Here is a 14,352-nt window from a genome sequence, read left to right as displayed (position 1 = left end):
TTTTGGTTTTCGTTTGTTAATTTATATAGCAGGCCAATATATGCGATGTTTTAATACGTTATTTGCTGCGCAGCATCGTTGAAGTCTAGAACTTTCGGAATAGGCTAACTGCTTGTGCTGTTCGTTTAGGAGGTAAAACGGACGATTTATTCGCTCAGAAACATTCTGCGGCCACATATTACGGCTCAGTAAAGGCATTTAGGTCGGTACTTCTATTTAATATGTGCGTGAGTACGGCAAATTACATTACCAAGGTGTGATAGTGTACAAACTATAAAATAAGGCACAAATTTGGGATAAATTCTAGTGTCCGATACCACTCGTCGGCTTTGACTAATGACGTCATACATAAGGCAAAGATGCTGCAATGGACAATGTATGAATGGAACGGATCACACTCGTAAACAAACGAATGTAGCATGTCATAAAATAATAATTTAACGCGTGTATTATTTACGCGCGAATTTCATTTAAACGAGTTGAAGTTGAGTGAAATAAATAAGAACACGAGAGCAATTACGAGTGAATATATTATATTATATTTTGCACACGTACTGCAAAAACGATCTAAATAATGAACCGAAGAACTGTTGGAATCGGTAAATAGAAGAAATCTATGTAGGAGGTTATTTCTAGTTACCGATTCCAATATTACTGTTTGTTGCGCTAATATCTTATATCAGAAACGAGCTGGAAAAATGATTTTGTTAGTGAACTACAGAATACGACTATACTTTCAAAAAATGAAAATCTGTACACACATTACTGCACACGCAAAGAAATAAAACGCAAAAATGACCAAAACTTGACCGAGCGAGGTGGCGCAGTGGCTAGCACACTCGACTCGCATTCGGGAGGAGGACGGTTCAATCCCGTCTCCGGCCATCCTGATTTAGGTTTTCCGTGATTTCCCTATATCGCTTCAGGCAAATACCGGGATGGTTCCTTTGATAGGGCACGGCCGATTTCCTTCCCTAATCCGATGAGACCGATGACCTCGTTGTTTCGTCTCTTCCCCCCAAATCAACCCAACCCAACCAACCAAACCTTGCAACCGATAACTATACTACACGAAAGTCACACCAGCTACAGTAGCTCCAAATAACACTCAGTAAAATCGATACACCAGGAGTGACACTTAAAATAAGAGAAGTGTAGCAGAAACATCGATAAGGAGAACATAAAAGGGGCTGCATAAAAAGAAACTTACCGCATATGTACTTCCAAAGGAGTCAAAGATCGAGGCTGACAAGAACGAAATAGGGGCATAACAAGAAATAATAATGTAAGTAGGTCAAACTGTAACGAAAGAAGCAAAATCCAGAATAACAAATGAAAAAAAAAAGAAACACAAATTGTCAGGCACGAATGAAGTGCCACCCAAACCAGTTGTTCCCTATCACCTGCCCTCAATGAGGCGCAAAATTTTAAAATAAGAAAATGAAACCACGAGTCAATCACATAAACCTTCCGGCAAAGACACTGCAACACCCCTCGGCCCACCATTGTAACCAGAAAATATTAAAAGGACAGAAAAACATCCCTCCAGAGAAACCAAAAAAGTAGCACTCGCACAATACAGTAACATAAAAAAACGCAACGCAAAACAAGAAAAAAGTATCAGACCGCCAACACCTAACTAACAAAACGAGGCTTGTAAATTTTGCTGACTACTTTCATAAATGCAAGAAATGAACAATAACCTCTAGGAATACTCTTCCTCCAACAGTATTCATCTAAATGGCCTTGCAAAACTGAAATCCACTTTTCCCGCCCGACAACAGATTTTACAGGCCCCCAATACCCTTCGATAGTATTAGTGCATGCCCCCGTCTTTTAATCTTTAAACTGAATATTGTGATTCACGGCCAAGTGATGATAACCCCTTTCACCCAACCCCTTGTACGAAGCAAACCCATCCGACATGACTACAGAACCTTCTTCCACATATTCTTCTATTAAAGATGTCAAAACTTCCTTTGTCCGATTTGGTAAAACCCTAATCTCTTCCAGAAACTACTACTCCAAAAACCCAAAGCCCAACAACCTCGTGCCCCCTTTCGTACTTTCTCTTTCCAAAATGTGACTCATCTACTTCATCTATAACCCCCCCCCCCTTGCCCCCTCACCCAGTGACTCCCTACTCTTTATAAATTCCCCGCAGACTTCTCTACAAAACGAGAAACAGTCGACTACAGTGCCACACGAAACCCCTGCTTCGTGCATGACAGATTTGCAAGAATATTCATAGCAAAAATAGTAGGTTAGCATGAAAATTACTTCTAAATTCAGCCTCTATCTTTCGAACCACGTCCTCCTGCGTATGGATCTCCATATGCTATTTTTTCTGCACCTCCACATGTATTCGTCGGAAGTTCGTGATGACGCAACCTTCGTCAAAGCCATATAATTTCCACAGACAGTGCACTTGCAAAATTCAGCAATGACGCCCAATCTTTGCAAAAATTTTATAGTTGACTAACGGTCACCCATTTTCTGAAGCAGAATTTTCGCAATAAAAACAACTGACTCATCCATAACGAACAGCGTGAGAAATCAAGACCTTATAAATCACGACTACTTATAAATCACGACTACTGTCATTAACAAAAGATGCCGAAAACAAATTACGAGACGCAAACAAAACAATCTACATTGAATTTTTAATATATGCGCGTAGCGAGGTAATCCAGAGAAATCATTTAACTTCATCGACAGCAGTCTGCGGCACAAACAAAATAACATCACCCACTACGTCATTGGTCAAAGCCGACGGGTGGAATCGGACACTAGAATTGACCCCAAATTTGGACGCAATATGGCCGCTGAGCCCTCTCCGAGTTAGTCTCAGCTCTCCCTACAGTGCCGGTACAGTTTTTCTTGTCTAAGAGCTACGGCGAGCAGCTGTCGAGAGATGGAGGTTGCCATCCACACGAGGGGTCTAAACTCGCAGGGAGGAGCAATCTGAGCTCTTGCTCCACTCTCGGACACTGCCGGCGAGCTGACTCAGGGCTGCTTACACGACGCATATTAATCGAAAAAGAAAACAATCAGCATAGCTTTGAAATCTACCGTAAACCTACAACAACTCACACAATCCTACATCAGACTTCTAATCACCCACACTCAGATACCGTACATGCTTCGTAGACTCAACACAGGACCACTCAGCACAGAAAATTACCAGAAAGAACTAGACATCATCACACAAACAGCAACAAACAATGGGTACAATAGGGATCTAGTCACCAAATTAAACAAAAAAATTAAAAAACAAATGCAGTCAGTGAACACAGTACATTAACACCCACAAACAACAGTACAAGAAAACACTACACAAACAGTGACAGAACAATGACGACACAAAGAATACAGGAAAACAAGAAAGAAGATTCAAGATGGTAGAGAATGACATACAAGCAGAAACATAAAATAACAAACATTCTCAAAAGACAAGGGATAAACATAGCATTCAATTCAAAGGCACATTCCAAAAATAACAAAAAACACATATATCTACCAAAAAGGAGGAATAAATGGTTCAAATGGCTCTGAGCACTATGGGACTTAACTGCTGAGGTCATCAGTCCCCTAGAACTTAGAACTACTTAAACCTAACTAACCTAAGGACATCACACACATCCATGCCCGAGGCAGGATTCGAACCTGCGACCGTAGCGGTCGTGCGGTTCCTGACTGAAGCGCCTAGAACCGCTCGGCCACTCCGGCTGGCAAGGAGGAATATACCAACTACAGTGCAATACATGTGATGGCAGGTATATAGGACAAACCCTCAGAACATTTGACACCCGGTACAACGAACATATCAGAGCATGGAAATATGCAACGAGCCACTCAACGTTTGCAGGACATTTGAGAGAAAATAACCATAAACCTACTACAAGAGAAAATGATATGAAAATAATTAGAATAAATAATGAAAGACATCTCCTAACATTACAGAAAAATTATCATATATACAAAACAAAGGCTGAAAAGAAACAACTACTAAATGACCATGTTAAGTATGACTAACAACTCACTGTTTACACTGATTGATCATATAATAGACAAAAATCCCAACAAATGATTTCACAACTGATTCCTCTCGTAAGTATATACAGGAAAATATAATAATAATAATTACTATTATTATGTTTAGGAATAAATAAATGAATAAAAATAGTAAAAAAAAATAAAAAAAATAATTTATTAAAAAAAGAGATCTCTCTCCCTCTCTAATACTCACCCCCCCCCCCCACACACACACACACACACACACACATTCACAAAACAGGTGAATACAGAAAACTGAGAATGTTGGTAACACTTAGAAAAACAAATGAAACTCTGTATTAAAAACATGGCAGTTACAATGATGTTTAACGTAAACAGTGAACTGAAAATGAACTGTAATGTATCCATCTGGTTGCCAGATGAGAAAAATCAGTTTGCCTAGATGTAATGAATTAGAAGTTACCTGTAAGTACCTTTCCATTTCATAAAAAAACGTTAAGGAACTGTTTTAAATCTATAAGCTAGACGTGAAACCTAACCTATGAGTAAAAATGGACAAATCATGTAATATTTCAGAACATCCACTGAAGATGCCTGTAAAAAAGTTGAAACGCGTCTGGGTGGCGCCAGGAAGTACATCTGGCACCCTTTGAAACTAACTTTGCCAAAAATCCATAGTAACAACCCAGACCAAGCAGTAGCTGGAGTGGGATCCCGATACAACAACAACCTCTCACCACAGACAACGCAGTCACCGACAGCCTTCACACAACTACCGAGTGCAGTGGCGTTCGCGGAAAGTTGTCAGTCCTCACAGACAAGCAACACTGCCTGAAAGCGTGGTATTCGTGCGGTAAATGTGGGAACGTAAACTATGGGACGTTACTAACAAATGTGTCCAAACAGTGCCAATTCTTTTCTTGGCTGTCAAAGGACAAATGAAGGGCTTATTTCAATAGTGGTACAAGTCCATTACCTCCACTTTTCTGCCTATAATGCTTCTGAAATTAATGATCCAAACAGACAGAAAGAAAAGTTCATCTCTAGCAAGAAGCCATAGGCTTGAATATTTCTGGTATCTCAACTGCAGATTTTTCAGCACTCATTTAACTTTAGGACTCTGTATCTCAAAAGGAACAGAAATGGACTTGTACCACTACTGAAATAAGCCCTTCAAATATAAGGCGTGATCTGTGATTTTAAGTTTGGTAACATGGAGTGATCTGATGGTAAACTAGTGATCTTAATCCCTATTTCTGGCTGACAACGGGTAAAAATGTGACACTAACACGGTTAATCAATAATTTCATTTTCTTAACACATACTCTGGTGATGGTGTCGTACCCAATAACTGCAATGGCCATAATTTTGTTAATTAAAGTAGAACGATTTCTGTCCTGGAAACAAGTAAAACAATTTCTTTAACCTAACGCAACGGAGACAAGCAGCACACTATGGCGTTACGGGAACAAACACTATGTTTAGTAGTACCTCATATATTTCTTAATCTCTTGCCTGATTCATTTGAAGACGCCCCAGGGGGGTTTGAAGTAAAATACTGAATTCAAACCTTTGGGTTTAACAAAAGTTACTTTTACATGAAGGAAATCTGAACTGCGTAACAAGAAATGTTTTTAAATGCTACTGTCCCTTACGGAATGAATACTTAAAAATAACTTAGCAAACAAAGTGATCAGCATGGGGGTATACCTGTGTAGGAACAATGGAAAGGATTTTAAACACTTGTGCGTGACCCAAGATGCTGCAGCAGAGAGAAGCATTGCTCAGGGCAAAGAACAAGTGAGAAAGTTCCCATTACTCATCCACAGAGATTCGCAGGACTGATAAACCTACAACTTCGTAATACGATTTGCACGGGACAAGAGCAGAACGAGAGAAAAATGGATATTAGTTACAGTTATTGTAATAAGGCAGTGTAAAGAATTTAGCTTACGACACACTAGACAAAGATTTCAGCAATACAGAATGATTTTGGTACAAAGAATTGTGACTAAGAACGTAATCTGATGACACCTAACTAGCGGTACGCCAGCAATCAGTTGCATTGCGTAATTGCTTCGTGGTACAGCTACACAGCATGTTCCGATCGGCCAACAACATCTCCAGCACGTCCAGACTGCAGCTCGTTCCGTCTTCTGCAGCCCACCGTTCGCTCCACAGCACCGCGGAGAGGACGCACTTTTTTTTCCCCACACATTCTGGCTAATCATGGGCCAAGCTTTCGGACGCAAAACTTTCAATTTTTGTGTTCCAAATTGACGAAATTTCCGTGGGGTGGTGGTCCCTACAACCTAAACAAGTTGTGAGACAATGTCTCGTTTTCGTTGCAGGGCACCACCTCTACAAGGAAATTTCATCATTTGGGAAAACAAAAAGTGAAAGCTAATGTAAAATGTACCTTAACGTGAACTAGCCGTCTGAAGATGAATCTGTCGTTTCGAAACCGTTGACGGCGCTATTTAAATAAATAAACAGCATTGTAAAAAGCGGCTGGTTGCTGTTGTCTTCTGCGTAAGAGTCACACTTGTGATAAATGACGATATTATCAAAAATCAAAGACAGCACAGAAAAGTGAAATTAGATTTCAAATTACCGCGACGCTAAAACGCGATACAAAGACGAACTATTTAAGACCAAGAAAGACCATTAGGACACATATGTTAGGACAAACTTACAGAACAGCATTTGGGGGGGGGGGGGGGGGAGAGGAGGACCGTTTAAACTGCAGACTGAATGTATCAAAACCTGTACAGTATTATCAACACTAACGAAACCAGATGGTACAACCACAAGAGGCTGGAGATGCACACCATAGTATGTCTTCAACAAACTACTTCCTGACGACGACCACACTCAGGACAACCAACTTCACACCGCTCTTCGCAAACTACCGTGTGGTATGTACGAAAACGAAAGTATCACCATCCCCTTTGCTCACGAGGAAGCTGCATTTGCAGTACACAAAATAAACAACAAAAAGGCTCTGGGTCCTGATGGTATCCACCCGGAGACCATCAAACAACCTGCTCCACTTATCATACCATACCTGACAGACTTACTGAATGATGCTCTACTAGAAGAACGAATACCGAATATATGGAAGACGGCAAATGCAGTTATAATCAAGATAGCGGAGGACAAGGACCCGACTGATTTTAAGACATACAGACTAATATGGTTCATTAAAATTCTGGCAAAGGTACAGGAGAGACCGCTGTGCGACGAACTCCAGTCGCACCAGCAGCTCTTCGGCCTTTGCCCACACCAGTTTGTTTATCGATCGCATAAATCCATCGACGAAACAGTAAACAGGGCCATACAAATGACACAGACAATATATGACAAACACATAGTAGCAATCCAAACTTACATAGCTGATGTTTTCGACAACCTTTGGTGGTTGGAGCTGTTTGCAAGACTTAGATAAATATTCCGCTCGCTTTATACAACAGCCTTAGAAATTATTGTAAAAACGGGAGAGTGGAATGGACGAATGGTCGCCAAAAAGATATAAAGACGATAACAAGGGATTGCCCCTAAGGGTCCATATTCGGACCGATTTTCTCGGACATCGCCATATAACCACTACTCAACGCACTAGAAGACAACGACATGGAAAACGGGTTGGCTGCGTACGCAGATGACCTTATGGTCATGACATCTGCAAACTCCAGGTCTCAATTAGACAGTAAAGCCACGTGTCTCCCCGCGTTCATCAATGAATGCTGCACGAACAACAAACTCACAATAGCAATTAACAAAACACTGAAAAGAAATCCAATTACAAACTTAAACAACATATCTATAAAAAGGAAAGCTATGACAAGATACCTCGCCATTTACACATCAAAAAAAGTTTTGCATCACTTCGGTTTTCAAAACTCCTGAAGACAGACGTTGACTGTGGATATTGTATCACAGGCACAACCCCTTTGACTGTTCACAGACGTCACTAAACCCGCCCAAAGATGTAAATAAACATGCATGAGCAGCGCCTATTAGACGGAGGGGGTCCGACAGCCGATCGGTTCCAGTCATTCCACCACAAAAGAGGTACACGGCTCGTGTTGTTCTGTAGTTCAACCATGCCTAGGCGGTCAATACCGCGGTTCGATCGCGTCCGCATTGTAACATTGTGCCAGCGCCAGGAAGGGTTCTCAACAAGGGAAACGTCCAGGCGTTTCGGAGTGAACCAAAGTGATGTTGTTCGGACATTGAGGAGATACAGAGAGACAGGAACTGTCAATGACACGCCTCGCTCAGGCCGCCCAAGGGCTACTACTGCAGTGGATGACCGCTACCTACGGATTATGGCTCGGAGAAACCCTGACAGCAACATCATCATGTTGAATAACGCTTTTCGTGCAGCCACAGGATGTCGTGTTACGACTCAATGGGCTCCATGATGCGCAACTTCACTCCGGATGTTCATGGCGAGGTCCATCTTCGCAACCACGATACCACGCAGAGCGGTACAGATGAGCTCAGCAACATGCTGAATGGACCGCTCAGGAATGGCATCACGTTCTCTTCACCGATGAGAGTCGCATATGCCTACAACCAGACAATCGTCGGAGACGTGTTTGGAGGCAACCCAGTCAGGCTGAACGCCTTAGACGCACTGTCCACCGTGAGCAGCAAGGTGGAGGTTCCCTGCTGTTTTGGGGTGGCATTATGTGGGGCCGACGTCCGCCGCTGTGGTCGTGGAAGGCGCCGTAACGGTTGTACGATACATGAATGCCATCCTCCTACCGTTAGTGCAACCATGTCGGCAGCATATTGGCGAGGCATTCGTCTTCATGGACGACAATTCGCGCCCCCATCGTGTACATCTTCTGAATGACTTCCTTCAGGATAACGACATCGCTCGACTAGAGTGGCGAGCATGTTCTCCAGACATAAACCCTATCGACAATGCCTGGGATAGATTGAAAAGGGCTGTTAATGGACGGCTGGTCGTTGTGGCCGAGCGGTTCTAGGGGCTTCAGTCTGGAATTGCGCGACCGCTACGGTCGCAGGCTCGCACCCTGCCTCGGGCACGGATGTGTGTGATGTCCTTAGTTTAGTTTGGTTTAAGTAGTTCTAAGTTGCAGGGGACTGATGACCTGAGATGTTAAGTCCCATAGTGCTCAGATCCATTTGAACCATTTGTTTATGGACAACGTAACCCAACAACCACTCTGAGGGATCCACGCCGAATCTCCATTGAGGAGAGGGACGATCTTAACCAACAGTGCCGTGATGAATTTGCGAATAGTATGCCACGACGAATACAGGCATGCGTCAGCGCAAGTGGACGTGTTACTGGGTATTAGAGGTACTGGTGTGTACAGCAATCTGGACCACCACCTCTGAAGGTCTCGCTGTATGATAGTACAACATGCAATGTGTGGTTTTCATGAGCAATAAAAAGGGCGGAAATGATATTTATGTCGATCTCTATTCCATTTTTCTATACAGGTTCCGGAACTCTCGGAACCGAGGTGATGCAAAACTTTTTTTGATGTGTGCATCTTGAAGAACATTTACACTTAAACGAACATGCCAGGCTAGCAATAAACAAAGGGACGAAACTCATGCATGAACCTGCACGTCTGAACACTATAAGATATAGACTACCCGTACAGACAATGAGGACATATTACACAGCACTCTTTGACTCAATAACCTGTTTTGCGGCTATTGCTTGCGTACATAGATTCTGCTTAGGTACGCATAAAACCAATATGAGGTGCGGCCAGAGGCGTGTTTTACTCAGAATCTCGGGGGCTTTCGGCACAACCTCGATTGAGGCACTGTGTGTGCTACTGGGAGTTTTCCCTGTAGATATTACAATTCGCCACAGAGCAGCAGTCTACTGCCTAAAGAGGGGAAGACGCGACAAAATAAAAGAAATAACTGGACCAGACATAACCGACAACCGAAAATTAAAGAAGTGGAGGACTGATACATGGCAGACAGGATGGGACACAACTGATAAGGGAAAAGGAGTCTACTCTTTCTTTCCCAGTATACGATAGCGAATGAATTTAAAGTACATATATCCAACATGCGACATGGTGCACTTTCTCATGGGCCGTGGACCGTATCCTGTGCACCTCCACGGGTTTGTGCCTGTGGTGAGAATGGCACACCTGAACACAAAGTTCTCATCTGCGATGACCTAGGACATATAAGACCGATTTTAGGGAACCAGGACATATGACAGTTAATCGGAGACAAGAGGGGTGGAACTTTATAAACAACATCGCAAACTAAGTATCATGAGCACCATATGCGGCATACAAACAGGAGAGACCATACGCTAGATTAAGACAGGCTCCACATCTGACAGATCAGCAGTACATAGTAAACGACACAGATACAAACACTGACTCGGATGCTTTAACACACACAGGAAGTGAAGACGAGATAACATGCAAACATATCAAAAGCAAATAAACGTTCTTAAACACTGAATCGAATCAGATACGTAGTTGGTTGTTATACCTTTCCATGATATGTAAAACTACCAAAAGGTCTGACATGTCTTCTTCTTTCGCCGCAACAGGTATGACTGCCCCCAAGTTTTACCGAGTCCTCGCACCTGATGCAGCCGACTATGACATTTTACAGCGAAGAGCCAAAGAAACTGGTACACCTGCCCAGTATAGTGTAAGCTCCACGCGAGCACGCAGAAGTGCCGCAACACTACGTGGCATGGACTCGACTGATGTCTGAAGTAGTGCTGGAGGCAATTGACACTGTGAATCCTGCAGGGCTGCCCATAAATACGTAAGAGTACGAGGGGTGGAGATCTCTTCTGAACAGCACCTTGCAAGGCATCCCGGATATGCTCAATAATGTTCATGTTTGGGGAGTTTGGTGGCCAGCGGAAGTGTTTAAACTCAGAAGAGTCGTCCTGGAGCCACTCTGTAACAATTCTGGACGTGTGGCGTGTCACATAGTCCTGCTGGAATTGCCCAAGTCCGTCGGAATGCACAATGCAGGCGATCAGACAGGATGCTTACGCGCGTGTCACTTGTCAGAGTTGTATCTAGACGTATCACGGGTCCCATATCACTACAACTGCACTCGCCTCACGCCATTACAGGACCTTCACCAGCGTGAACAGTCCCCTGCTGACGTGCATGGCCCATGGATTCATGACGTTGTCACTATACCAGTACAAGTCCATTTGCTCGATTCAATCTGAAACGAGACTCGTTCGAGCAAGAAGATGTTTCCAGTCATCAACAGTCCAATGTCGGTGTTGACGGGCCCATGCGAGGCGTAAAGCTTTGTGTCGTGCAGTCATCAAGGGTACACGAGTGGGCCTTCTGCTCCGAAAGCCCACATCGTTGATGTTCCGTTGAATGGTTCGCACGCTGACACTTGTTGATGGCTGAACATTGAAATCTACTGAAATTTGCGGAAGGGTTGCACGGCTCTTTTCAGTCTGATCACCTGCATTGTGCACTCCGACGGGCTTGGGTAATTACAGCAGGACAATGTGACACGCCACACGTCCAGAATTGCTATGGAATGGCTCCAGGACGACTCTTCTGAGTTTAAACACTTCCTCTGGCCACCAAACTTCCCAGACATGAAAATTACTGAGCATATCTTGGATGCCTTGCAACGTGCTGTTCAGAAGAGAGTCCACGCCTCGTACTCTTACTGATTTATGGACAGCCCTGCAGGATTCATGGTGTCAATTCCCTCCAGCACTACTTCAGACATTAGTCGAGTGCAGGATTATTTTCCGTCCGTAGCGATGTCGGAGATTTGATGTTTTACCGGATTCCTGGTGTTCACGGTACACTAGTGAAATGGTCGTACGGGAAAATCCCCGCTTCATCGCTACCTCGGAGATGCTGTATCGCATCGCTCGTGCGCCGATTATAACACGACGTTCAAACTCACTTAAATCTTGATAACCTGCCATTGTAGCAGCAGTGACCGATCTAACAACTGAGCCAAACACTTGTTGTCTTATATAGGCGTTGCCGACAGCAGCGCCGTATCCTGCCTGTGTACATATCTCTGTGTTTGAATACGAATGCCTATACCAGTTTCTTTGGCGCTTCAGTGTAAACCAAGTCCCAATCTCCATTCTTACCTTAAGTCCTTAAACACATTGCAATCTAATTAATCAATACATTATTAATTATTACCACAGTCAAGACAGTATGTAACAGATGTAACCATACATACAGAAGGGCCGCACGGGATTAGCTGAGCGGTCTGAGGCGCTGCAGTCATGGACTGTGCCGCTGATCCCGGTGGGGGTTCGAGTCCTCCCTTGGGCTTGGGTGTGTGTGTTTGTCCTTAGCATAATTTAGGTTAAGTAGTTTGTAAGCTTAGGGACTGATGACCTTAGCAGTTAAGTCCGATAAGATTTCACACACATTTGAAAACTTTTGACCATACGGAAGGTATAATGGGAAGAACTACCCACCATATCTAAATCAAATTACCAACTCTTGTTTCTTCCATTAAATATACTTTTCATTTTTAATTAAAATACATCGTCGATCTATTATGTACCTTATTTATTATCACTATATAACTTACCAACTTGTTTAAACAAAATTTTAATATACATTTGTAATTTTTTATATCTTCTTTATCTGTTGTTCTTTTATTTTATTCTTTTGTAAAATTCTTAAAAAATGTACTAGTAATAAAACTGAGTTTGTAGGGTATGACATGTAAAATCACACAATGTACGACCTGCTATATAACAACAAGAAGCAGGGATTTTCTTGAGAAATAAATAAACAAATAAAATTCTACCGCGAAACTTTCAGCATTCCCTGGAAACACTTGTCCACGAATTCGGCGGGAAAGAGCGTTCCACGTACACGCTCGAAGTCACGTAGGCCGAGACAGAGAGGGCTGGGGTCCTCATCCAGCCTTCGTTTTAGAAGCTCGGCGACAGCAGAAAATCCGCTTTGGCTCATAACCAAACTAACAGAATGGATTTCATGCGATACAGGGAGTGTTCGTGAAATAGAGGCTGCTGATCATAACGGGGAAGTTAGGATTAAACAAAACACTTATCCCACACATCGCTTCCCACAGCCATTGGTCGGAGTAGGAAATGATAAAGATGGCATATAAAATGATAAAATACCATATCTAGTGGATAAGATGTATATGCTAATGAAATATGTACTTAAACACCAGTAGACATCCATCGGAGAATAAAGAATGTGTATGGGGCACCACGTCTGTCGAAAACCAGCGGCGACAAGGGGTGCCGATGCTTCGTGCTAACGCGCGTCCCCATAGCGCAAAGGTTGTAACATAAAAGTTACGCCTACGCTAGTAGGATACACTCGAACCATATTCCTGATCTCTTCCTGAACTATCCCCATGCAAATATCACGTCTCCAGTCCCTTAAAAAAGGACTTGTGGCTGTGTGTGTGTGGTTTGAGGTTTTCGGGCGCTAAACAGCGTGGTCATCAGCGCCCAAACGCATAGAAACAGGAACACATGCAGTGAAGGGACGAAGACGAACAGCGAACAAGGAGAACGGCTAAAAGACACAGACCTGACGCAGTTCCAAATCCTCACATACAGAGGCAAAACAAGAGGAGAAGAAACACACTAAAAAAGGAAACGAAACACAAGGAAAAGTGAACAGAAATCGAAGTGAAACAAGTAGGTAATCGTGACTGGCGGACCTCTTACCTAAAGCCTGGGTGAGCCAGTCACCCAGCAGCACATTAAAATCCTCTCCCTAAAATCCGAGGCAACAAATTGGACAGGACACAAAACCGTAAGACCTTAACCACAGTCGTTGCGTCGTCTTGCAAAATAGAGGGCAAATCCGGTGGCAAGGAAACCACCGCCCTCTGGTCAGAGAATAAAGGACAGTCAAGTAAAATGTGGCGGACAGTAATCTGGACGCCACACGCACTACAGATTGGGGGGTCGTCCCGCCGGAGTAAAAAACCATGCGTTAAGGGACTGTGCCCGATGCGGAGGCGAGTGAGGAGAACCTCATCCCGCCTGCATGACTGGTAGGACGTACGCCATGGCCGCGTGGTGGCCTTGACCAGACGCAGCTTATTTTCACCGACTGCCAGCCACTGCTCTTCCCATTGACGCATAACACGAAAACGCAGAAGCGAGGTAACAGCATGGAGGGGGACGGCATATTCGACAACTTGAGGGAGGGAACATGCATCTTTGGCAGCCACATCCGCCAGTTCGTTTCCCCTAACAGCCACGTGCCCCGGCACCCAGCAGAAAGAAACCTCCTTCCCCTGCCGTTGCAGGTGGAGTAGGTCATCGTGGATGTTCTGGACGACCGTATCCGCTGG

The 14,352-nt window shown here is 43.6% G+C and overlaps 1 protein-coding gene across 2 annotated transcripts in view; it reads left to right on the top strand.

The window, feature by feature from the left end:
• Nucleotides 1-14,352, top strand: part of LOC124777312 — a 259,203-nt gene that overhangs the window by 191,390 nt on the left and 53,461 nt on the right. The gene's annotated exons all lie outside the window — the stretch shown is intronic.

The sequence above is a fragment of the Schistocerca piceifrons genome, chromosome 2, assembly GCF_021461385.2.
Source record: "Schistocerca piceifrons isolate TAMUIC-IGC-003096 chromosome 2, iqSchPice1.1, whole genome shotgun sequence".
Taxonomy (NCBI): Eukaryota; Metazoa; Arthropoda; class Insecta; order Orthoptera; family Acrididae; genus Schistocerca; species Schistocerca piceifrons.
The sequence above is the reverse complement of the archived record's forward strand: the minus strand, read 5'-3'. Positions and strand labels throughout refer to the sequence as shown.